Source organism: Argopecten irradians, chromosome 1, assembly GCF_041381155.1.
Source record: "Argopecten irradians isolate NY chromosome 1, Ai_NY, whole genome shotgun sequence".
In the NCBI taxonomy this organism is placed as follows: domain Eukaryota; kingdom Metazoa; phylum Mollusca; class Bivalvia; order Pectinida; family Pectinidae; genus Argopecten; species Argopecten irradians.
Genome location: NC_091134.1, coordinates 69,551,647 through 69,579,350, shown reverse-complemented (window position 1 = coordinate 69,579,350; position 27,704 = coordinate 69,551,647). Strand labels below are relative to the sequence as shown.

General features: G+C 36.5%; 1 long non-coding RNA gene across 2 annotated transcripts in view; it reads right to left on the bottom strand.

The window, feature by feature from the left end:
- Positions 1-27,704, bottom strand: part of LOC138306861 (uncharacterized) — a 71,953-nt gene that overhangs the window by 39,961 nt on the left and 4,288 nt on the right. For both annotated transcript variants that reach the window (XR_011205925.1, XR_011205926.1), the window contains one exon: positions 15,549-15,889. This is a non-coding gene — a long non-coding RNA (uncharacterized lncRNA). The remainder of the gene's footprint in view (positions 1-15,548; positions 15,890-27,704) is intronic.

Genomic DNA, 27,704 nt, shown 5'->3' with positions numbered 1-27,704 from the left:
TGGTCTATATGTTGTGTGATCACAGGCCCATGGTCTATATGTTGTGTGATCACAGGCCCATGGTCTATATGTTGTGTAATCACAGGCCCATGGTCTATATGTTGTGTGATCACAGGCCCATGGTCTATATGTTGTGTAATCACAGGCCCATGGTCTATATGTTGTGTAATCACAGGCCCATGGTCTATATGTTGTGTGATCACAGGCCCATGGTCTATATGTTGTGTGATCACAGGCCCATGGTCTATATGTTGTGTGATCACAGGCCCATGGTCTATAAGTTGTGTAATCACAGACCCATGGTCTATAAGTTGTGTAATCACAGGCCCATGGTCTATATGTTGTGTAATCACAGGCCCATGGTCTATATGTTGTGTAATCACAGACCCATGGTCTATATGTTGTGTGATCACAGGCCCATGGTCTATATGTTGTGTAATCACAGGCCCATGGTCTATATGTTGTGTAATCACAGGCCCATGGTCTATATGTTGTGTAATCACAGACCCATGGTCTATATGTTGTGTAATCACAGACCCATGGTCTATATGTTGTGTAATCACAGGCCCATGGTCTATATGTTGTGTAATCACAGACCCATGGTCTATATGTTGTGTAATCACAGGCCCATGGTCTATATGTTGTGTAATCACAGGCCCATGGTCTATATGTTGTGTAATCACAGACCCATGGTCTATAAGTTGTGTAATCACAGGCCCATGGTCTATATGTTGTGTAATCACAGGCCCATGGTCTATATGTTGTGTAATCACAGGCCCATGGTCTATATGTTGTGTAATCACAGGCCCATGGTCTATATGTTGTGTAATCACAGGCCCATGGTCTATATGTTGTGTAATCACAGGCCCATGGTCTATATGTTGTGTAATCACAGGCCCATGGTCTATATGTTGTGTAATCACAGGCCCATGGTCTATATGTTGTGTAATCACAGACCCATGGTCTATATGTTGTGTAATCACAGGCCCATGGTCTATATGTTGTGTAATCACAGGCCATGGTCTATATGTTGTGTAATCACAGACCCATGGTCTATATTGTGTAATCACAGGCCCATGGTCTATATGTTGTGTAATCACAGGCCCATGGTCTATATGTTGTGTAATCACAGGCCCATGGTCTATATGTTGTGTAATCACAGGCCCATGGTCTATATGTTGTGTAATCACAGGCCCATGGTCTATATGTTGTGTAATCACAGGCCCATGGTCTATATGTTGTGTAATCACAGGCCCATGGTCTATATGTTGTGTAATCACAGGCCCATGGTCTATATGTTGTGTAATCACAGGCCCATGGTCTATATGTTGTGTAATCACAGGCCCATGGTCTATATGTTGTGTAATCACAGGCCCATGGTCTATATGTTGTGTAATCACAGGCCCATGGTCTATATGTTGTGTAATCACAGGCCCATGGTCTATATGTTGTGTGATCACAGGCCCATGGTCTATATGTTGTGTGATCACAGGCCCATGGTCTATATGTTGTGTAATCACAGGCCCATGGTCTATATGTTGTGTGATCACAGGCCCATGGTCTATATGTTGTGTAATCACAGACCCATGGTCTATATGTTGTGTAATCACAGGCCCATGGTCTATATGTTGTGTAATCACAGGCCCATGGTCTATATGTTGTGTGATCACAGGCCCATGGTCTATAAGTTGTGTAATCACAGACCCATGGTCTATAAGTTGTGTAATCACAGACCCATGGTCTATATGTTGTGTAATCACAGGCCCATGGTCTATATGTTGTGTAATCACAGACCCATGGTCTATAAGTTGTGTAATCACAGACCCATGGTCTATAAGTTGTGTAATCACAGGCCCATGGTCTATATGTTGTGTAATCACAGACCCATGGTCTATATGTTGTGTAATCACAGACCCATGGTCTATAAGTTGTGTAATCACAGGCCCATGGTCTATATGTTGTGTAATCACAGGCCCATGGTCCTATATGTTGTGTAATCACAGACCCATGGTCTATATGTTGTGTAATCACAGGCCCATGGTCTATAAGTTGTGTAATCACAGGCCCATGGTCTATAAGTTGTGTAATCACAGGCCCATGGTCTATATGTTGTGTAATCACAGGCCCATGGTCTATATGTTGTGTAATCACAGGCCCATGGTCTATATGTTGTGTAATCACAGGCCCATGGTCTATAAGTTGTGTAATCACAGACCCATGGTCTATAAGTTGTGTAATCACAGACCCATGGTCTATATGTTGTGTAATAACAGGCCCATGGTCTATATGCTGTGTGATCACAGGCCCATGGTCTATATGTTGTGTAATCACAGGCCCATGGTCTATATGTTGTGTGATCACAGGCCCATGGTCTATAAGTTGTGTAATCACAGACCCATGGTCTATATGTTGTGTAATCACAGGCCCATGGTCTATATGTTGTATGATCACAGGCCCATGGTCTATATGTTTTGTGATCACAGACTCATGGTCTAAATGTTGTGTAATCACAGGCCCATGGTCTAAATGTTGTGTATTCACAGGCCCATGGTCTATAAGTTGTGTAATTACAGGCCCATGGTCTATATGTTGTGTGATGACAGGCCCATGGTCTATATGTTGTGTAATCACAGGCCCAGGCCCTTGGCCTGTGTCTGTAAGGCTAATAGTGAGAAACAGCTACTCAATAATCAACAACCACACAGTATCTCTTAGATCTCCAAACCTTGTTATGTCTGCTACCAAAGAGGCTTACACATGTAAGGACATTGCCTCTCCAGTCCTAATTAGGTATGATAACGCTGAGTGTTAGAGAGAGGCTATAGCAGTATAATAATACTGGACAGCTTTCAGAACTGACACAAGCTTCAGCTAAATAAAATAAACTAGCTTTAATAAGGGAGACACAAAACTTAAATGGAACTTCATAAAAGACAGACTATATTGATTTGTTTTATTAATTTAACATTTTTATAATTACACATGATAAAACAGACAAGAAGAGTCGATGGAAGAATACCTATACATCTTGTGCATAATTAGACTAGTAAAGGTGATCCATTGTAGACAAAAAATGTTCCACCAATGCTGAGGCCGTCGATAATAAAACCATTCTTATTTACATTAGCATCAACAGCCCCAATCTACATCACAATGGCAATTGGTTTCCATTATTCTTAATCTCTAAAATTGCATTAAATACTCATTTTCCTTCAATAGACTTTCCCTGGAGTGATCAGTCTTCTGACACCTAGAATTACGTTGAGGAACACTTGTTGGTGTTCAGTATTACCATGAATCTTTTATGTAAATTCCTTGTATGTATTAGGCCATCACAGCCAATGGACAGGGAAGGTTGTGTATCCCCCTAAAGTTAAGGTCACCACAAAAGATAAAGACCTTCCCACAAAATAGAAATCCTAAATCAGTCTTACAAGGAAAAAGACCTTCCCAGAAGATGTAAATCCTAAATCAGCCTTACAAAGATCAGGACCTTCCTATAAAATATTAATCCTAAATTAGCCTTACAAAGATCAGGACCTTCCTATAAAATATAAATCCTAAATCAGCCTTACATAGATAAAGACCTTCCTATAGAATATTAATCCTAAATCAGCCTTACAAAGATCAGGACCTTCCTATAGAATATAAATCCTAAATCAGCCTTACATAGATAAAGACCTTCCTATAGAATATAAATCCTAAATCAGCCTTACATAGATAAAGACCTTCCTATAGAATATTAATCCTAAATCAGCCTTACAAAGATCAGGACCTTCCTACAAAATATAAATCCTAAATCAGCCTTACATAGATAAAGACCTTCCTATAGAATATTACTCCTAAATCAGCCTTACAAAGATCAGGACCTTCCTATAGAATATTAATCCTAAATCAGCCTTACAAAGATCAGGACCTTCCTATAAAATATAAATCCTAAATCAGCCTTACAAAGATCAGGACCTTCCTATAAAATATAAATCCTAAATCAGCCTTACATAGATAAAGACCTTCCTATAGAATATTAATCCTAAATCAGCCTTACAAAGATCAGGACCTTCCTATAAAATATAAATCCTAAATCAGCCTTACAAAGATCAGGACCTTCCTATAAAATGTAAATCCTAAATCAGCCTTACAAAGATCAGGACCTTCCTATAAAATGTAAATCCTAAATCAGCCTTACAAAGATCAGGGCCTTCCTATAAAATATAAATCCTAAATCAGCCTTACAAAGATCAGGACCTTCCTATAAAATGTAAATCCTAAATCAGCCTTACAAAGATCAGGACCTTCCTATAAAATATAAATCCTAAATCAGCCTTACAAAGATCAGGACCTTCCTACAAAATATAAATCCTAAATCAGCCTTACATAGATAAAGACCTTCCTATAGAATATTAATCCTAAATCAGCCTTACAAAGATCAGGACCTTCCTATAGAATATAAATCCTAAATCAGCCTTACATAGATAAAGACCTTCCTATAGAATATTAATCCTAAATCAGCCTTACAAAGATCAGGACCTTCCTATAGAATATTAATCCTAAATCAGCCTTACAAAGATCAGGACCTTCCTATAAAATATAAATCCTAAATCAGCCTTACAAAGATCAGGACCTTCCTATAAAATGTAAATCCTAAATCAGCCTTACAAAGGTCAGGACCTTCCTATAAAATATAAATCCTAAATCAGCCTTACAAAGATCAGGACCTTCCTATAAAATGTAAATCCTAAATCAGCCTTACAAAGATCAGGACCTTCCTATAAAATGTAAATCCTAAATCAGCCTTACATAGATAAAGACCTTCCTATAGAATATAAATCCTAAATCAGCCTTACAAAGATCAGGACCTTCCTATAAAATATAAATCCTAAATCAGCCTTACAAAGATCAGGACCTTCCTATAGAATATTAATCCTTAATCAGCCTTACAAAGATCAGGACCTTCCTATAGAATATTAATCCTTAATCAGCCTTACAAAGATCAGGACCTTCCTATAGAATATTAATCCTTAATCAGCCTTACAAAGATCAGGACCTTCCTATAGAATATTAATCCTAAATCAGCCTTACAAAGATCAGGACCTTCCTACAAAATATAAATCCTAAATCAGCCTTACATAGATAAAGACCTTCCTATAGAATATTAATCCTAAATCAATCTTACAAAGATCAGGACCTTCCTATAAAATGTAAATCCTAAATCAGCCTTACAAAGATCAGGACCTTCCTACAAAATATAAATCCTAAATCAGCCTTACATAGATAAAGACCTTCCTATAGAATATTAATCCTAAATCAGCCTTACAAAGATCAGGACCTTCATATAAAATATAAATCCTAAATCAGCCTTACAAAGATCAGGACCTTCCTATAAAATGTAAATCCTAAATCAGCCTTACAAAGATCAGGACCTTCCTATAAAATATAAATCCTAAATCAGAGATACATAGATAAAGACCTTCCTATAGAATATTAATCCTTAATCAGCCTTACAAAGATCAGGACCTTCCTATAGAATATTAATCCTTAATCAGCCTTACAAAGATCAGGACCTTCCTATAGAATATTAATCCTTAATCATTAACTGATACTTACCAGACATAAACCTATCGACCACACAAATATTGATGTATATGTTTTGTTTCATTCAGTTTCCAAACATTGAAGTGAACATTGTATCTTAAATGCGTGTATACACCAAAATCAGAAAATTATTACATGTTCATTCCTCAATAAAGTTCACAGACGGCAGTAACAAGGAAATAATAATATTTTGAAATTAAACAACACTTTGATTTATGGATATAAGCTGAGATATTACATGATTGGTTGTTCATTTTTTGACAAACAAGGCAAGGCTTTGGAATACATTGTAAGGAGTCTGCATCTGGTTTATATCTGGCTGATGCTGGAGAAGTGGAGGTTACTGGTTTATAGTTCCCCATAGAGTCTCACAGAGTCAGACACTCGCATTATTTCCCCAGGTCCAGTCATTACAAAATGGAGAATAATCTTCACAATATTCTTATTGATGAATAAAAACATCAAAAACAGTATCTCTGCACTTACCCATCAATTCACCAAACGTCCAGTTTGGCCTTTAACAGTTTGGTCTTAAGTGAGGTGACTTCTTCACCCACCAATTTGAGGTTAGTTTGAACTATGACCTCCCCTGTATACAAAGGTTTTGGGTAGCAAATTGAGTAGTTTTTATGGTTCAAATGATGTATAAAGCAGTTATTGTTAAAGATTATTCAAATATTTTACTTTCAGTCTGACCCCTGACTGATGACGGTTGACCCTGGTTGATGACAACTGACCCCTTGCTGATGATGACTGACCCCTGGTTGATGACAACTGACCCCTTGCTGATGATGACTGACCCCTGGTTGATGACAACTGACCCCTTGCTGATGATGACTGACCCCTGGTTGATGACATCTGACCCCTTGCTGATGATGACTGACCCCTGGTTGATGACAACTGACCCCTAGCTGATGACCTAGCTGTATTTTTTTATGAAATAGAAATAGGATAGCAATCAAAGGATGACAATATTGGGAACTTAAAATGTCATAAAATTGTTTTGTTACCAACCGATTGGTTTTTAAGAGAATTTCAAATCAACAATGGTATTTTGATTTTAATATAATCATAATGACAAATTCTATATGAGATGTCTCCTAGACCAGATTTTACAGTGAACTCAGATAAAACCCGTTGGAGAGTTTAATATCAGATGTAACACCTTGGAAGTACTAGGTCATGTAATGAATCTAATTGTCTGATAAAACACAATCAACAGGAAAGTATTATCTTTCATAAAATCCTCATGTCTCCTTATATAAGATTACAAAATAAATTTAAGTAGGTCATGACATTAACCTTGACCTTTACAGATGACCGCTATGGTTTCATATTGCCATCCTCCTTGACCAGATCTAGCAGAAGCTACAGATATTTAGGACATTCTGTGACCATTAACTATCAGGTAATAATACTGAGCTTGTCATTACAGGAAGTGGCCGAGCTCGTTATTTCAGGAAGTGGCCATCGCTGATCACTCTGATAGAAGCCATGGTCATACATCTCCAGGTCATTCTGGAGGGATACAACTCATGCATACCAAATAACAGTAATAAAACAGCAGAACAACAAATCACTGAAGCCAAACTTCTGTTTTAAGCCAGGGCTGATTTGCCAAATACCAATTTTACTACCATGCTCTAGAATGGTCACACACAACTCATGTTGCCCATTGTTATTATCGATACAAAGGGATTACAGAGAATCGTACAGAATGCCAAAGTCTAATAACCTATTATTTAAATTTCATCATCTTACTACACACAAAAAAAACAAAATATTATTGACCATTCCATGAATCTAATTTTGGCCATTAGTCCAAAACTCTGTGAAATCATGACAAGAGATCCCAGAGCGATCTTGGCACCCACTAAAGATTGATCTCTATCTGACAATTGTCAGAAGGATCCTTTCTCTACTTTTCAAACTTCAACTATCAACAAGAGCTGTTGGAGAACAGCAAAGCTCACCTATTCAGAAGAAGCTGATGTTCAAGTATTTACTATTTAAACATGGAAATATGACAAATTAACAGACTCAAAAACCCCCTAAAGGGCCCCAAATTGGTTGTATTATCACATCAGCATCCATACACATTAGGAAAATAAAATCATAAACATTTATGATGACTTAAGCTTAAACAATAGACAAAATAGAAACTTGCTCGAAAACTTTAACATGGAAATATGACAAATTAACAGACTCAAAAAAAACCTAAAGGGCCCCAAATTGGTTGAATTATCACGTTCAGCATCCATACACATTAGGAAAATAAAATCATAAACATTTATGACGACTTAAGCTTAAACAATTGACGAAACAGAACTTGCTCAAAAACTTTAACGTGAAATGGGACGCCAACGCTGACGCCGACGCCGACGCCTACGCCGGGGTGACAACATTAGCTCCCCCTATTCTTCGAATAGGCGAGCTAAAAATCCAAGATGGTGGCCTGTTGGCCGTCTTGTTGACCAATCGGTCCCAAAATGCAATATGCACAACTAGGGTCCAAGGAGAACCTACATATGGAGTTTGAAACAGATCCTTGCAGTACATGTATATGCTTTCTGAGAAATAGTGGCAACAAACTTCATCTATCAAAATTGGCTGATCAGGCCTGACAGCCATCTTGTTGAACGATGAATCCCAAAATGCAATATGCATAACTAAGGCCTTCGGGGAACATACATATGAAATTTGAGAATGATCCCTTCAGTTTTTTCTTAGAAATAGCGATAACAAACTTTAACTATCAAAATCCAAGATGGCTGTCTGGTGGCCATCTTGTTGACTGATCGGTCCCAAAATGCATTATGCACGACAAGGGCTCTAGAGGAACCTACATATGAAATTATAGAATGATCCCTGTAGTACTTCCGAGAAATAGCTATAACAAACTTTAACTATCAAAAGCCAAGATGGCTGCCTGGTAGCCATCTTGTTGACTGATTTCTCCAAAAATACTATATGCATTTCTAGGGCCCTAGGGGAACCTACATATGAAATTTGATTAAGATCCCTTCAGCCCTTTTTGAGAAATATGTATTCCCATAAAAATATGCATTCCCATGCATTCCCATGAAAATATGCATTCCAATGAAAATATGCAGACCCCATGGAAATATGTATTCCTATGAAAATATGTATTCAGGGAGAGGGCTTATATAGGAATAGCCTGCTGCCCAATCCCTATTAAATAGAATGATTTAATAAAATATTTTGAAATGAAAAATATGTATTCCCCATGAAAATAAACAGCTGTACAGTATAACAAATATATCACTTGAATCAGGTGCCAAAAAAAACTTCTACAATTTTAGTCTAACTCAAAAGAAAAAAAATCAATCTCAAATGTTATCAATTTTACAAAAAGATTGAATATATAAAACAACATTAATATTTTAACACCTGCATCTCTATTCAACTGTCAATCTGTCTGATTAACAAAATATATGTAATTTGTTATCAGGTTATATACAACCTCTAACAGACACCTTGGATACAAATAAACACATTGGTAGGACGCCTTTGAGTCTGTGAGAGTTCCAGTAACACACTAGTATATTATTTTCTCACATGCACTACAAACAATTCAATAAACTTGTGTACAACTATCCCTGATGGACGGCTTCTGACTGTTACAGAAATCAATACCATGTCAATCAAGTCAATAAGAAAATTCAGAGAGCAGTCAGTTAGTAACCAATGGCAAAGGAACCTAGATTCTGGACAAAATTGTAATAGTTTGAAAGTTTGAAATGAAGTTTATCAAAGCTATATGTGCCATAACTGGGTAAAAATGTTGGCATGCTATTTTTTTTCTTGGTTAATCTATTGAAAACCATAAAGTTTGATGAATTAAGCTATTAAAATAATTCAAAAGCAGACAAAAATGTATGATTCCTTATAAACAATAGTTTCAACACGATAATTTTGCAATTTAAAAGTTCCTGTTTTATGTTATGATGTTTAGATGAAAACATATCTGCATAAGTCACTTTACAAATACTAATAGCATTGTGAAAATGTGAAATAAAATTGTAGACCACAATGGTCTGACGTGATGTACTCATTAGACGTAAATATCATGAATTTTTGGCAGTACTTACAAAATTCATTCTGAACTCTTTTTGACTTTGTAACAGTATTGTAATTATAATTGTATGATAATTTTTTATGGTGAATAACATATGAAATGCTCTTCTCCATTCGTGTGTGACCCCATATAGGGATTCACATTCAATGTCAATCCACTTCATTAGTGCCCAGGGATGCAGGCACCATTACCATTGTGGCATAGTATATCCATGTGTGTAGCCAATCTAATGTCAGTATCCTGATACTATTTATAGACATCAAATTTACCTATCTAATCTATGCATATATATCAAATGCAGTAATTATTCATCAACATTAAGTATATATATCCCTGTTACAGCTATATATAGCCACTGGTACATGTCCGGACCTCCGATAATAAATAGCATTAAATAGTGGAATCCATGTAGGATAAACTGATGACTGGGTCAGGTTTCTTAACCCCAGTCTCCTCCTGCCGACAACTTTCTGGCTGGTTGCTTTAATTTGGGAATATTGATAAATAGGCTTTTCCCAAAACAGCAGCATCAACAGTTTTCGGCATTGATTCTGATGTTTTCTTATGCAATTTATTGGCTGCTACCTTTTTAAAGTATTCACTCCATGCATACAGATTCTCTACTCCACATCTATACAGATTCCCTACATTACATATATACAGATTATCTACTCTACATTTAAACAGATTATCTACTCCACATTTATACAGATTCTCTACTCCTCAAACATACAGATTCTCTATTGGACATCTATACAGATTCTCTAGTCCACAATTATACAGATTCTCTACTCTAAATTAATACAGATTCTCTACTCCACATTTATACAGATTCTCTACTCCACATTTATACAGATTCTCTATTGAACATCTATACAGATTATCTACTCTACATTTAAACAGATTATCTACTCCACATTTACACAGATTCGCTACTCCACATTTATACAGATTCTCTATTGGACATCTATACAGATTATCTACTCTACATTTAAACAGATTATCTACTCCACATCTATACAGATTCTCTACTCCACATCTATACAGATTCTCTACTCCACATTTATACAGATTCTCTACTCCACATCTATACAGATTCTCTACTCCACATTTATACAGATTCTCTACTCTACATTTATACATATTATCTACTCCACATCTAAACAGATTCACTACTCCAAATTTATACAGATTCTCTACTCCACATTTATACAGATTCTCTACTCCACATCTATACAGATTCTCTATTGGACATCTATATAGATTCTCTATTCCTCATTTATACAGATTATCTACTCCACATCTATACAGATTCTCCACTCCACATTTATACAGATTCTCCATTGGACATCTATACAGATTCTCTACTCCTTATTTATACAGATTTTCTATTCCACATTTATACAGATTATCTACTCCACATCTATACAGATTCTCTACTCCACATCTATACAGATTCTCTATTGGACATCTATACAGATTCTCTATTGGACACCTATACAGATTCTCTACTCCACATCTATACAGATTCTCTACTCCACATTTATACAGATTCTCTACTCCACATTTATACAGATTCTCTACTCCACATCTATACAAATTCTCTACTCCACATTTATACAGATTCTCTACTCTACATTTATACATATTATCTACTCCACATCTAAACAGATTCACTACTCCAAATTTATACAGATTCTCTACTCCACATTTATACAGATTCTCTACTCCACATCTATACAGATTCTCTATTGGACATCTATATAGATTCTCTATTCCTCATTTATACAGATTATCTACTCCACATCTATACAGATTCTCCACTCCATATTTATACAGATTCTCCATTGGACATCTATACAGATTCTCTACTCCTTATTTATACAGATTTTCTATTCCACATTTATACAGATTATCTACTCCACATTTATACAGATTCTCTATTGGACATCTGTATAGATTCTCTATTCCTCATTTATACAGATTATCTACTCTACATTTATACAGATTCTCCACTCCACATTTATACAGATTCTCTATTGGACATCTATACAGATTCTCTATTCTTCATTTATACAGATTTTCTATTCCACATTTATACAGATTCTCTACTCCACATTTATACAGATTCTCTATTGGACATCTATACAGATTCTCTACTCGACATCTATACAGATTCTCTATTCCACATATATACAGATTCTCTTCTCTACATTTATACAGATTCTCTACTCCAAATTAATACAGATTCTCTATCAAACATCTATACAGATTCTCTACTCCAAATAATTACAGATTCTCTACTCCACATTAATACAGATTCTCTACTCCACATTTATACAGATTCTCTACTCCACATTTATACAGATTCTCTACTCCACATATATACAGATTCACTATTGGACATCTATACAGATTCTCTACTCCAAATTATTACAGATTCTCTATTCCACATCTATGCAGATTCTCTACTCCAAATTATTACAGATTCTCTACTCCTCATTTATACAGATTCTCTACTCCACATTTATACAGATTCTCTACTCCAAATTGATAAAAATTCTCTATTCCACATTTATACAGATTCTCTACTCCACATTTATACAGATTCTCTATTGGACATCTATACAGATTCTCTACTCCAAATTATTACAGATTCTCTATTCCACATCTATACAGATTCTCTACTCCAAATTATTACAGATTCTCTACTCCACATCTATACAGATTCTCTACTCCACATTTATACAGATTCTCTACTCCAAATTAATATAGATTCTCTATTGGACATCTATACAGATTCTCTACTCCACATCTATACAGATTCTCTACTCCACATTTATACAGATTCTCTACTCCAAATTAATACAGATTCTCTATTCCACATCTATACAGATTCTCTACTCCTCATTTATACAGATTCTCTACTCCACATCTATACAGATTCTCTACTCCACATTTATACAGATTCTCTACTCCACATCTATACAGATTCTCTACTCCACATTTATACAGATTCTCTATTCCACATCTATACAGATTCTCTACTCCACATCTATACAGATTTTCTACTCCACATTTATACAGATTCTCTATTCCACATTTATACAGATTCTCTACTCCAAATTAATACAGATTCTCTATTCCACATCTATACAGATTCTCTCAGAAAATTAAAGACAGATATGATGATTTCATATTATTTCAAACTAATCTTGCCCACATAAGTTTGTATAAAACAAGAGGTCCATGGGCCTTAACATCACCTGAGTTTGTTTAGAATGAAACAAAGACATATAAACACTAATATACTGGCCCTTGAAATCAGTCAGTGATTTTATGAATTTGACTTTTTAATCTATGAAGAGTATTTGCTTCCATCAAACCTGTGAACTCACAGTTTTTGAAATTCTAAGTCATTTTGACCCTGTTTAGTCCCACCCCTCTGGTCCTCAGGGGGTTAGTGAGGTCCGATGTGGATGTTTAAATGCTATATTTCAGGCAAATAATTCTAATCAAGTTTGACTCATTTCCTATGAAAATTGAGCAAATTAAGTTCATAAATGTGTTTTTCATATATAAACTGAAGTAAACTTGACCCCCTCCCCAGGGGGAAAACATGAGACCTAAGGGTCATATAATTCACAATTTTTATAAAACACCTTAAGACCTTTCCATCTATAAAAAGTATTTGATTCTACCATTTCTGGAATTTAAGAGGACGATTTTTGAAGCTTTAGCCTATTTGACCCTTTTGGACCCCGCCCCTAAGGACCATATAATTCACAATTTTAATTGGCTTTACGCCTTAGAAGATTTGTGCAAAATTTCACAGATATGGAACACATGATGAACGACGGACGACAGACGACGACAGACAAAGGTCAATTAGAATATGTCTCAGATCTCAGATCTTCACCTTCCGTACAAAATCTATTTTTAGCAAACTTGAGTAAGAATCCTGCACGTTCGACAACCCGAGTAATAACTCAGTCGACTGGAGAGTTGCGAGTCGAAGGCAGCCTATTTGACATTCATATAAAAAAACAGCATCTACTGATGCCAGCTACCGATGGCAAGTACACCCAAACCTTGCAGTTGTCCCTTACACATGCATTTAGTGATAAACGGTCTTAAAGATTTATTGCTCCTGGACTTCTGAGTATTACTAATTCCAGGATCATCATTAAATGTATTAATACTAAATTCCCTGTCATCTTATCATAAAAGTATGCTTCCGTTAAGTTATTTTTGTGTATGCTATTCCTGGCGCTAGAACTATAATGGCCTCATTGAATGAAACTTAACTGAACTAAAAGATCTTTACTTTTTTTCTGTGACATTTCGAGTAAGTTAACAAAATGTCAGTCCTGTCCACACCACAACGGAATCAAACCTAGATTAGGTTTAAATAATTATTGTCTCGGAATCATTTTACTCCCATGCTTTGATGACACATCTAAAATGTCTGATGAATTCAACAAAAGTTTTTTGAATGGAATTTGTACTACAGGATCTTAATGAAAAAATTACCCTATACCTTTATATAATGAAAGTGATATTTACTCCCGGCTGTTTAAATGTTCCTGTATCAATAATCAAAATGTCAGTGCAACCACTACCCCAACAAGCCAATCATTGTCCCACCATTTTACACACCTTCATTTACAGCACAACTCACATCAGTTGTTGTTACATGATACTGTATTACAAGAGTATATATAAGAATATCTACATGAATCAAGATACAAGTCTACTTAATGGATCTGTAACCAATTAGTTTTATAATAAATAAATAAAATACCAACTACAGAGTCACATGCAAGGATTTATTTTTAGATTCAATTTGTGAATGTGTCTTGTTGAAAATTAAAATGAACACTTGATATGACTTTTACCATTATTGGACTGATGACATGAGTGCTTTTGGAATTCTACGTGGTCCATTATATCTAACAGCTGAGGATGAACAAAGTATGGCTTAATTTACTTAAGATAATGGACACAGCCACTTCAGTCCTAGCTGCCATTAGTGTACGATCACTTCCCACATTGAAATCTGATGCATTTGCATTGATGGACACCATTTTTAACTCCAATCTTACTGCTGACATTGTTAGTTTTTTCCTTGTGATGTTATAATTTTATAGGACCATTGTCCTTTTATTAAACCATAAAATTTCTCTGAGAACCAAAGTTATAGCTAGGAAGAACAACTGTTCATTAAATTACCATTTTACAGAATTATAGCATCAAATAGAACATTTCAAAACTAAACTGAGCCAGATTTTTTGGACAAAATTGATTTTTACTAAAAGTTGTCTGGTAAGATTGCTTTTTCTCCAACTAAATTATCATGGTTGTAGTATTCATGGCAACCGTTTAAACTTCAGAAGTATCGCTCATCACTTAGAGAACTGCTATCTAATTGTCACAAAGGAACCTAGCGAAGGCCACGACTGACATAATCACTTCACCAGAATCAATACTTGGAATTTTAGGAGACGAAAAAACTTTGAATTTCAAAAACAAACATGTTTAACGAGTCATTAACCTGGAAGCTATTTTAGGATTGGCTGATAGGATGACTCAAACCGTCATGTTCTAATCATGGTCTTGTACGTGACGCAAAAGTCTGCAGAAAAAAAACAGGTATTTGGATATCAAGACTTATCTGTTCTACTACATAATATCTACTTTCAATGGTTCAAATCATATAGGATATAACGACTTATCTATTCTACTACATAATATCTACTTTCAATGGTTCAAATCATATAGGATATAACGACTTATCTATTCTACTACATAATATCTACTTCCAATGGTCCAAATCGTATAGGATATAAAGATTTACCTCACTTCTGTGACCTCTAAGGTTGAAGTTTGACCTCTGTGGGGCGTCATACTTCTTACAATGACTGGTGGTAAATGTTATCCCAACAATTCCCTTAGCATTCCCACTAGACAGCCAGCCTTCAGAGTAATACTGGCTACGATTCAGCTTCCATCCTCCGTCCTCCTCCGGAAGACTTTCCGGGACTTTCCCCATCCAAGATAAGGTATGGATGGTACATTCCGATCTTGTGGACGTGTTTTGTTCAAAATGCACATGCATGGTGCCAGAAACCGCCCACAAGGTGTTTCAATGTATGGCCTCACAACTCACATGTTGGTATCTCCATCTCACGACTCTCACTGTAAAATAAATGTAACAAATTATCAACAACCATAATATATGCTAGGCATTTAGGCTGAAACAAAACACATTTTATTGGGATTCCTACAGTATTATTAGAGTGCAATAACCTGGAGATTAGGGTCAGAACAAACGGCAGTGGTCAGGACAAAGGACAGTGGTCAGAACACACTGACATATCTAGACCAACATTAAATCAGAGGATACCAGGCTTATTGTCATAAAACAGGACCAATAGAAACTTGTTATATAGTATTGTAACAACATTTTCAACTGTTTTCACACAAAATAGCTTGAAAATCAAATATTTGCATGTTCTTTTTGAAGTTATAATCACTGCCATGCCAGACACAAATATTCTTTCGATGAATGTCTTTCTCAACAGAAGCTGAGACAAATGTAAAATTGTGTTACAATGATTTGATAACAATTCAGACAAAGGACATTTTGGTTGTTATAGAAAATATGAAAAGTAGAAGTGCTTTAAATACCAAAAGCATCATCCCTGGAAAGTACAACTTCCAACGGTATTGTAAGATACTAATTAGTCAACAGTCAAAACTATTTGTCCAAGGTGTGGGGACCAGCCCAAGGAACTGTTTCCCAAGGTTGAATGTCAGGGAAAGTTCTTAGGGTTGGTCCCATCACTATACAAGGTTGGATGTCAGGGAAAGTTCTTAGGGTTGGTTCCATCACTATACAAGGTTGGATGCTGAGGCAAACAGTTCCTTGGGTCCCATCACTATACTTAACACATTATAGAGGTAAGCCTATTTTATGCTACCAGGTAAATATGCACTAATTGTTTTCTGTATTTCATTTGTTACGAAATTACTGTAAATGAATTAATGCATCATTGCTCTAACCTTTTCAAATGGAGTTTGTGTTATAATTCCTTTGCGCTAGAATAAATAAGTTTATCATAATCTTTATGGGCCAACTAAAAACTGTAAACCTAATTGTTTACTTCATAACAATTAAAGGCTAAAGAAGATTTTACAAATAAAACATCATGAACAGTCTCTTTTGAAATGACCTTTGTGGTAGTAATTTACATGTAAATAATGCAGATGTTTTGTATATTGTTCTACAGGGAATAATCCAACACTTTTATCCCTTGATTATACTGTGTGTAAGTACATCTCACTTGTTCATGGTTTTGTAAAAATCATAATGAGTATACTATTTTAACATCTCCCAAGAGGACCTAATGTGTGCTGATATACTCAACAACAAAACTCGGAAGGGAATTAATTTGTGTCAACAGAACACCAATAGTGATAATGATTGTATTTTGTGTGGGTATTTTTAGTACATATACATTAAAATACTATAGAGGTACATGGATATCACTATAGCTATAAACCTCTCAGTTTTATGAATATTAAACTTTCATATTAAGAAATGTACAATCATAGAAGTTTGCATGACAGGGAGAGTTCACTGCACAAGTGTTAATTATATATCATGTGTAGAGATGAGAGAGGTTTATGATCAATTTCATATTATTAGGACCAAATGTAGCAGCCAGACCGGGATTCAAACCAGGGACCTCCAAACACTAGCCCAATGCTCTACCACTGAGCTACCTGGTCAACGATAATCGACCCAGTCCAATTCCGCTACACTCCTCCCTCCCTTTTCAAAGTCTTCACCATCTAAGACATACAAGACTGTATACCACCACCGTGGGTATTTTAGTTGGGGACCAATTTTGTAACAGGAGAGGAGAAAATGTAGCTGCCAGACTGGGATTCAAACCCAGTACTTCCTAACACTAGCCCAATGCTATAGATCTACCGCTCAGCTACCTGGTCATGAATGTATGAAACCTAAGGATCTATGTATATTGATCCAAGAGTAGCCACCAGGTACAACAATATGACTGCTGTGGAGGTGGGGCATTAGAACTGCACCTGGTGCCCTTAGGCAACTCATGATTTCCTAACTCACTTTCTTCATTATAATGTCTCTCTTGACATTGCCCCTTTTGGCCTTACGATAACCATTAACTCCTGTGAGGAAGGCTTCTTTTGATACTTTATGATTGTGCTTAAAGGAAAAACATATGTTCTGGTTTGTCTGTTGTCAGTATAATGTGACCAGGTAGGGTGTGTTGTTCAGTATCTTTATCCTGTTGATAGGTATCCTGTTTAAAGGATCCTTTCTAGGAATATATGGAAGCTTTATTCAGAGAAAGGATGTTTTCTCTCTTGTTTAAGACTTTTTTATCTGTTTTTTAAATCTTATGTTTTCTTCTTTTAGAGTTATTTTTTCTCTTTTTTAAGACTTTGTATTCTTTTTTTTTAGTTATGTTTTCTCTTTTTTCAGTGTCCAATGATTTCAATTCTAAAGTATACATCCTGAATTCTAAACCTGACAATTTAATGAAGACATTTAAAATAGCTTAAAGTTGATGTATCTGTGAACAGCTTGCTCTAGGTTTTTACCAGTATAATTATACATGTCTCTCTGGTTGTAGTGTAATTAAACCCTCTCTGTAACCTTGTACAGAGATTTAGGTGCTTCCTCAGTCAGCTCCTACTAAAGCTCGGTTATCTCACTACTTTATACAGCGGAGGATAAGCATCTTATTCAATCAACATATCAAACAGGAAGATAAGCACTTTTATTCCTTCTGTCTTTTTTCATTTTGTAAATTTCCAGGAATCTTTTAGTTCTCTTCTGTAAGCTAGGTATATAGAATGGAAATTATGAACAGCTGTCCCTAAACTTATTACACCAAAATTATCTCAGTCTCATTGTCAGGGCAATCGTATGGTAACCCAGTCCTTACACTAACACTATAGTTATATACAGGGGCCCCATACTGGTAATAATGCTGCCATCACCATCCAATTCCTAATTGCTACCTTGTACCAGTCCCAAATAAAGGGGAGATAACTACTATAATTTGTCATTATCACATTATTTTACAAATTACGATGCTCATCAATTTGTGTTTATCCAGGCACGTGTCACGAATGTGTCCTTGATTGTTTGGTGGCCGCTGTGCCAACTACTATGTCCCACTCACGGTCGCTGACTAGCCAAATTCAAACCGATCCAATATGTGCACACATACTGGGCTTAGACGCTCGTTTGTAAAGATACTGACACTAATTCTTTTGCAGTATAAACTTGTTCATACCCATGCACTCTCACCGACTTGTCAGTAGGCATCTCTTTAAAGCACAAAACATGGCATACAGGACAACATTGACTAAGCTCACGTGAACTTACCATATGTTTCTATACAAAATCAATATTCCAATATTACAGTTTCTTTTTCCAACCATTATTCATATAAAGGCGTTCTGATACAGTGCCACCAAACTGTCAGATATCAACATATCTACGTAGTGTAGGAGATATTGCCCTTCCCATGGATCTTTGGGATTGCAGTGGCCAGCCGGTAGATATCTGGGCCTGTGGTGACTAGCCAGTAGATCTCTAGGCTTCTAGTGGCCAGCCAGTAGATATCTGTGCCTGTGGTGACTAGACAGTAGATCTCTGGGCCTGTGGTGGCCAGCCAGTAGATCTCTAGGCTTCTAGTGGCCCGCCAGTAGATCCTGTGGTGACCAGCCAGTAGATATCTGGGCTTGTAGTGACCAGCCAGTAGATATCTGACTAGCCAGTAGATCTCTGGGCTTGTAGTGGTCAGCAAGTAGATATCTGGGACTGTAGGGCCAGCCAGTAGTTATCTGGGCCTGTGGTGAATAGCCAGTAGATCTCTGGGCTTGTAGTGGTCAGCAAGTAGATATCTGGGCCTGTAGTGACAAGCCAGTAGATCTCTTGGCCTGTGGTGAATAGCCAGTAGATATCTGGGCTTGTAGTGGTTAGCCAGTAGATTTTTGGGCCGTTGGTGACCAGCCAGTAGATATCTGGGCCTGTATTGACCAGCCAGTAGATATCTGGGCTTGTAGTGGCCAGCCGGTAGATATCTGGGCTTGTAGTGGCCAGCCGGTAGATATCTGGGCTTGTAGTGGCCAGCCGGTAGATATCTGGGCTTGTAGTGGCCAGCCGGTAGATATCTGGGCCTGTGGGCTTGTAGAGGGTAGCTGATATAACGCTGAAGACTGGTTGTTGATTTCTTGTCCTTTATTACTGTAGTGTTCAAATGTTCCGAATGAAATCTAAATCTACCCCTCACACCTGACTTGTCACTTTTATCTCTCGAAGACATCCCCTAGGATGACCCTCCAAACATTCACTCTGTAACTTTCCTCCACTTTCCTGTTAAACTGGTATGGACTCATTCCATTCTTACAATCCAATTATAATGTCAATTATATATTTATGCACACCAAAATATTTAGAATGTTCTACTCTATCAACTGCAAGTTATAAAGCCTAAGGTATTGTTTGTTTGTTGAAGTTATTTAAGTTTAAATGTCAAATACATGTAATATCTGTGTTATCTGAGACACAAAAACCTTTAATACTAATTTATCCTAAACTGCATCTTTTATCTACTTGTATCATGCAAAACTATACTAATTGATTAATCTAAGGGCATATCATACACAATTCTAGGCTATCTACATCTAACATAATTAAGCATTTAAATTCTTACAAAAACACATCTGTTCTCTGTCCCGCTAAGCCACTCTTATCACTTGTCCTCATGCCTGCCCTTTATCACTACACTATAATTAACCTACTGCATCAAACTCTCTACTACTCTCTTGCTTGCTCTCTATCTTGTCTAAACATAAAATTACACAAAAATTCACTACTACATAGCCATTAGATCTCTAGGCCTGTGGTGGCCAGCCAATAGATCTCTGGGCCTGCATGTAGTGACCAGCCAATAGATCTCTGGGTCTGTGGTGACCAGCCAGTAGATATCTGGGCCTGTGGTGACTAGCCAGTAGATATCTGGGCTTGTAGTGGTCAGCCAATAGATCTCTGGGTATGTGGTGACCAGTCAGTAGATATCTGGACCTGTAGTGACAAGCCAGTAGATATCTGAGCCTGTAGTGACCAACCAAAGGATCTCTGGGCCTATAGTGACAAGCCAGTAGATCTCTTGGCCTGTGGTGACCAGCCAGTAGATATCTGGGCCTGTAGTGACCAGCCAGTAGATCTCTGGGCCTGTAGTGACCAGCCAGTAGATCTCTTGGCCTGTGGTGACCAGCCAGTAGATATCTGGGCCTGTGGTGACCAACCAGTAGATCTCTGGGTCTGTGGTGACCAGCCAGTAGATCTCTGGGTCTGTGGTGACCAGCCAGTAGATCCCTGGGCCTGTGGTGACCAGCCAGTAGATATCTGGGCCTGTAGTGACCAGCCAGTAGATCTCTTGGCCTGTGGTGACCAGCCAGTAGATATCTGGGCCTGTAGTGACCAGCCAGTAGATCTCTGGGCCTGTAGTGACCAGCCAGTAGATATCTGGGCTTGTAGTGGCCAGGGGCCAGGCAGTACAAATATATGGTGTCCGACATTTAACCAGTAGACCTTATAGACGAGTGTTTAAAAAGTAAACAAACAAACTAACAATCACAAACAATCATCCTAGACACTTAAGTCATACCAGATTTGTTGTAATATTTTGTTTGTAATACAGGCAGACGACACTATATGTAAATAATGACTTTTAATTGTAAATTAAGTCGCAGTGAAGAGTTTGATTAACAAAGGCATTAGGCTTAAACTGTGATAATGATTCCAACAATGGATCAATGTAGTACAGCTACAATAAACACAATTTCACATCATCCCTATATCTTATTTCACCCAATCCATCCAGCTTTAAAATACATTACATACACGGCCCACATCCAGTCCTAGGTACAGTTTATTGTTATCAAAATTACAAGCTATCATCTGTAACAAAACTGGATGAATAATGTATTGGTTGAAGCTTACAGCACCCATATAACCCAGAAAATACCGATTTAATCTACAAACCTCACATCAAATATTAATCCAGGTTTACTTCCCTTAAAATAAAAACCACCAGGATTGATAGCAAGAAGAGTAAAATCAGGGTAATTTCCTCTTGGTTTACCGTTTTTGTCACTCTCTTTACATTAATCTATAAAACTTCACATCCAGCTCATTATTTGATTAGCAATAAAACATCTAAATAACTTCAGTGATGTTGTTACAGAACATTTTTTGTGTTTCTGATGGACCTGAGCACCCTGGATGGTTATAGACTTATGTAGAATCCATCATGGAGTAAACCTGTGTAATGGAAATGGTCTGTTTGACTACATAGGTAGACTTTGTTTGAAAGAATGACATTATACTATATACATTGGTGTCCATCTAAAAATTATCATGGAAGGAGGAATTGAATTTCTGGTTGTGTTTCAGGAAATCTCAAGAAAAACAGGAAAGAACTGTGGAAGTATCTCAGTCCCCCTGGTGACAGAACATGCTTGTTTGAGTGAGCTCCACTGGTTCTTATGCCAGATGTGTAATAATTTACAATTCTGTTGTCTACACTGAATAAAAATCCGACTTACAAGTGTTTTTGAAACCATTTGCTGAGCTTTGATATGGCCAATGCTATATGAGTACTGAATAATGACTTTTCATTCATTTAAAGAGACAATTGCTTCATGGTTATGTGTGAAAATATGCTTCACTGAACTGCCCCTTTAATATAGCCTATAGCTAACTGTAGTGGGACTGGAATAGGTCAAACAACTGTGACCTGAGGTAGCTCAATCAATAGAGCATTCGACTAGTTTTCAGAGGTCCTGGGTTCGAACCCCACTCCTGTTACACTTATCATAATTATAAATCAAACAATCATCCCTGAATTAGCATGGTGTAACTATTACATATTATAAGAAGTTATCCTCATAAAACAGCTGTTACCTACCACAGTCAGATCTACAGATCACCAGGTCCCAGTTACCTACCACAGTCAGATCTACAGATCACCAGGTCCCAGTTACCTACCACAGTCAGATCTACAGATCACCAGGTCCCAGTTACCTACCACAGTCAGATCTACAGATCACCAGGTCTCAGTTACCTACCACAGTCAGATCTACAGATCACCAGGTCTCTGTCACCTACCACAGTCAGATTTACAGATCACCAGGTCTCAGTTACCTACCACAGTCAGATCTACAGATCACCAGGTCCCAGTTACCTACCACAGTCAGATCTACAGATCACCAGGTCTCAGTTACCTACCACAGTCAGATCTACAGATCACCAGGTCCCAGTTACCTACCACAGTCAGATCTACAGATCACCAGGTCCCAGTTACCTACCACAGTCAGATCTACAGATCACCAGGTCTCTGTCACCCCACATATCTGCTCTCAAGTACCCACTTGAGATCCATCTTTTATTGTGTTACTTTCAAAACTCAGCGATTATAACTTTATATCAAATTTCAATATAGAAATCTTTATTGGGTTTCAAAGGAAATTTCAGTGAAAACTTTTTTAAATAACTAGCTGTCTTAGCTAGCTATTCAATATTAGCTTGAACAACAAATTTGTTAGTGCTTAACAAAGAATTGGAAAGTCACAATGTTGTGATCTAATTAATCACATGAACATCCTTTTATTGTAAACCCAGACACATAACATACACTGACATCAAAAATAACCAAAACGACATTTTTTAGGATATCCTATTGATATTACACACATGTGACCTGATTAACCCCTGTACCAGACATCACCATGGTAACTGTGAGTCATCGTTTTATGTTGTCCTTTATATCCACATCCACTGTAACTCTATTTACCCTAATATAATGTCAAGGCTGGCGATCACATAATGTGAGATTACAATCATGCCACAGGCAAGAGATTTTAATATGGCGACAAACTTTCCCCAAAACAGTTCCCAAATGTCAAAACACATTGATGGACTTGTATAAAATCTCCTTTCACATGAGTACAATATAACATCATTCATTGGATTTTTTCAATCATTTAATGAAAGAGAGAAATTATTTGTTTCGAACAAATTTTAGTAAACTTGGTTCAGACAAAAAACTAATTTCTCAGAAACTTTCTTAACAGTTTCTATCCCCATACATGACCTAATAACCAGGTCATTACTAATGTGGTATTTTTGAAGCTTATATGTATAGAGAGAGCATTTCATGTATAATAAACACTTATTAAGGCATGTACAATATCTATGCACTTAACAGCCAGTCCTAATATATACACTAGCTTTCAATTAATGGTAATGGGAGTTGATTCCCTGGTGTTATAGATTATGTGTTGTGACTCCAACAGGTACAGCGATAACGATCATGACCTGCATGCTGCTATGCTGGACCTGACGCACTGTTACTAAAACGTAACGTTACGACGGCCACATCTTCCTGAATGTGTTAATGGAGCTGCCATACAGCCTGTGTGTAAATAATTGATGAGGGTGTGAATTTGTCGGCTGTCCTATTGTTTATAATCCTGTCTATCTTGGTTACATTTACCACCAATGAAAAAACACAAATACCGTTTTATTCCACTACTTTTTTCAGGATTTTTCAGATATCAAAAACAACCCGTTAGAATTCAATCATGGTATGCAATAAATATTGCTGTTTGTATTTCCCATCACTTAATAGAATGGATATTTTTATTCCTGATAGAAAATGGTCAGAAAACTGGACTGCTCATCTCCTGTACTATCTGTGTAGCTCTGTCCTAATCATGCATTGATTCCTGTAACTGTCCATAGATAACAAAACTGACCCCATGTGGCTACATTGCTATACTTTAATATCAGAACCGTCAGTGCCATCAAACTATTCCAATGAATACTGAAGCTGAATTATATAGCCCAATTTGTCCCCCATTGACTTGAATATGACTTACAGCTTGTGTTATAGGCTATGGTTTCCCTGTAATGAAACCCCAAAATAACCTATTCTGAGAGAAAGCTTGTCTTGGAAACATAACTTCTACAAGGAAAGGCTTGTGAAGTACTCCTCGGACATTTTAAAGACTTGCTTTAGTTCAAAACTTTATAGTCGGGCAGACAATTCCTCAAATGTAGCTGGTCCTTTGACTGACAATTCTTTGGTCCAGATAGTAGATATACAAAACAAAAAATACCAATAGAATTGTAGAATGGTTTAAGATCAACTGTACAAAACATATTGTCATAATATTCTGGTTTTCAGTCAACTTTGTTTAGATGTGCGATACTAATCCGGATATGTGGATATATTTTGTTAATAAAACTATGACTTTGCTACAGTAGTTATTATATAAATTACAAGGATGAATTGTAACTTTGTGAGGACCAGTAAGTTTTAGTCAGGTCCAGTAACTTTTAGAGTCTTTCAGGAAAAAATTGTTAAGGGAGAATACTACCTCCGACGAAAGGCTTAACTTCAAAAACCACTATTCCTCCGACGAAAGGCGTGCTCTACTTCCAAACTACTACTCCTCCGACGAAAGGCTTGCTCTACTTCAAAACCACTACTCCTTCGGCAAAAGGATTGCTCTACTTCAAAACCACTACTCTGAGAAAAGGCTTGCTTTATTTCAAAACCACTACTTCTCCAAATGGCTTGCTTTGGTTTAAAAACATGAGTGTTCAGAAAAACAATGCTTGCTTTAGTATGGGAACACTAGTCCTTTGAGAAAAAACTAGCTTACTATGAAAACATTTGAACTGATCAAAGAAAAAACTTTGGATAAATAGCATCTGTTCATAGATATTGTTTGGTTTAGTTATATAATGCCCAAGACAATATATAACTTTCATAACAGAGTATCTTAATGAAAAAGTTTGCTATAATTTCAAAGGCAAATGTCTGTCTAAACATCATCAAAGCAAGAAAATTAATTTTGCTGTCATATAGTGATGGAAACCAAGCTTATTCCACAGTTCTTTTGAAAAAGAATATGTACATTGTGTACACACATGTTTAAGAACACAGCAGCTGATTCATTATTTGATCTCTCTGTTATGATTTCATGCAAACAAATCTAAAAATACTTTTTCTATTGCCATCTGATGTCTTGTTTAGGACAATCAACCATAGTAACAAAGCCTGTTAATCGGATTTTTCTTTAATACATGTCTCTGATGATTCAATCCAATTCAACATGATGGAATTATATTCAATTAACCTTAATTCAATAAAATTTATATTGAATTATTGAATATTTCATTAGATGTTAAGAACCACCATCAGAAATCTCTCTCAATAATGTTCTTGTTCAGAATCTTCCAAATGGCATCAAGAAGAATGGGAATTACAAATTTCAATTACTGTTAAACCATAAATTGGGATATTTTAGCTTCGGGAAATGTTGGCGCTTTACAAATTCTGCCTGTTTGATACTTCTGATGGTAGGAGTTATAAGTATATAAGTTACCTTTTCATGACTCAGTTGTTACATACTACCAAGCTTAGGGAAACCTTTATTGCCTCTGTGACTTTTTACCGATCGCAGGGTAATGGAAGCCTTTCCTATGTTACTTGTTAAAGGGACATATTAACCCAAATAAGCTGCTTCGTTTATGTTTAGATAGGGTTTTCACACGTCTATTACTTTAGTAAATGATTTCATTACAATGATTGGTTATTTAAAACATCAGGAAATGTGGGGAACACATATACTCATCGTTAACGGGGAATACATAGGGATTGGATATCGTTTTTATGTTAACCATGCTTGTATGGAGCAATTCCTCTAAGAATATATTCTATGGGGCGCGTTAGCGCCCCATATTGAATATATTCTTAGAGGAATTGCTCCATACAAGCATGGTTAACATAAAAACGATATCCAATCCCTATATATACACTCACACGACTTTTTATTTATATTTTATGCAATAAAATCGTCATTTGAAAGAAACGTAATTATTCAATAAAAGTCGGTCAAAAGTGGGAGGAGCTTACTCAATTGAACAGCGAATGATGACGCTTCACGTAGTTAGAATTATTCATCCGCGACGACAAAAAAGTTCAAAATTTTAGCGTAAAATAAACATGACAAACAAAGTAAATTTCAGAGATAATTTTATTTAATCAGATCAGAACTTTAAATATATATTCAATTGCTAAAAGTTAATATATAGCGTAATAACATAAAGAATTTGTACATGGCCACATGTGTGAACTCGGTGACCGTAATTGTGCAGCGAGGCAAAGCTGATGCACGCTTACACACTTGAGTTTGCCGAAGTTGCCAAAACACCAATTTTCAAGTAGCTCAATGTGTTTGAGATGTCTGACTTGACGATATTACATCCTTGGGAGCCATGTGATTATATAATCTACGCTTAGATCCATATCGCCATCGATAGATGAAACAAAATCACTTGTGTTCGATGGATACAATGTATTTGTGGTGACGCGTAACTGTCAACACGTGGATTATTAGCGGTGCATGTTTTATAATACACATGATTAAATTCTCAAAGAACAAAGACAAGAGGATATGTTTATAACTGACCTCTATCAGAGGGTATCACGCCCGTCCACCCCAAAGGCTCGATCGTAGGAGGAACATAGGCACAGAGGTAATGTTTACATTTGACACCCATCATTTTTAACAAAAATGAAAGCACGTCGCCCCGGTCGGGATATTTTCCGTTTCTTTATACAATTGTTAATTTAAAAATTGTTTGAATCATATATCAATATAAAACATGTATATATTGTTTATATTTTTCCAAAATTCTATGAAAAACAACAATATACACGTAATATTGCGTCAAAATGTAAACAAAGCCATGTGTTTCTTTTAAAAAAAGTAGTCCTTTTACGTTGCACAGAACATTTTCATACGTAAGTTCAAAGTTCAATGTTACCATGCAGTTATGGTAAACAAAATCGGCTAGTATTAGCGTATAGTGACC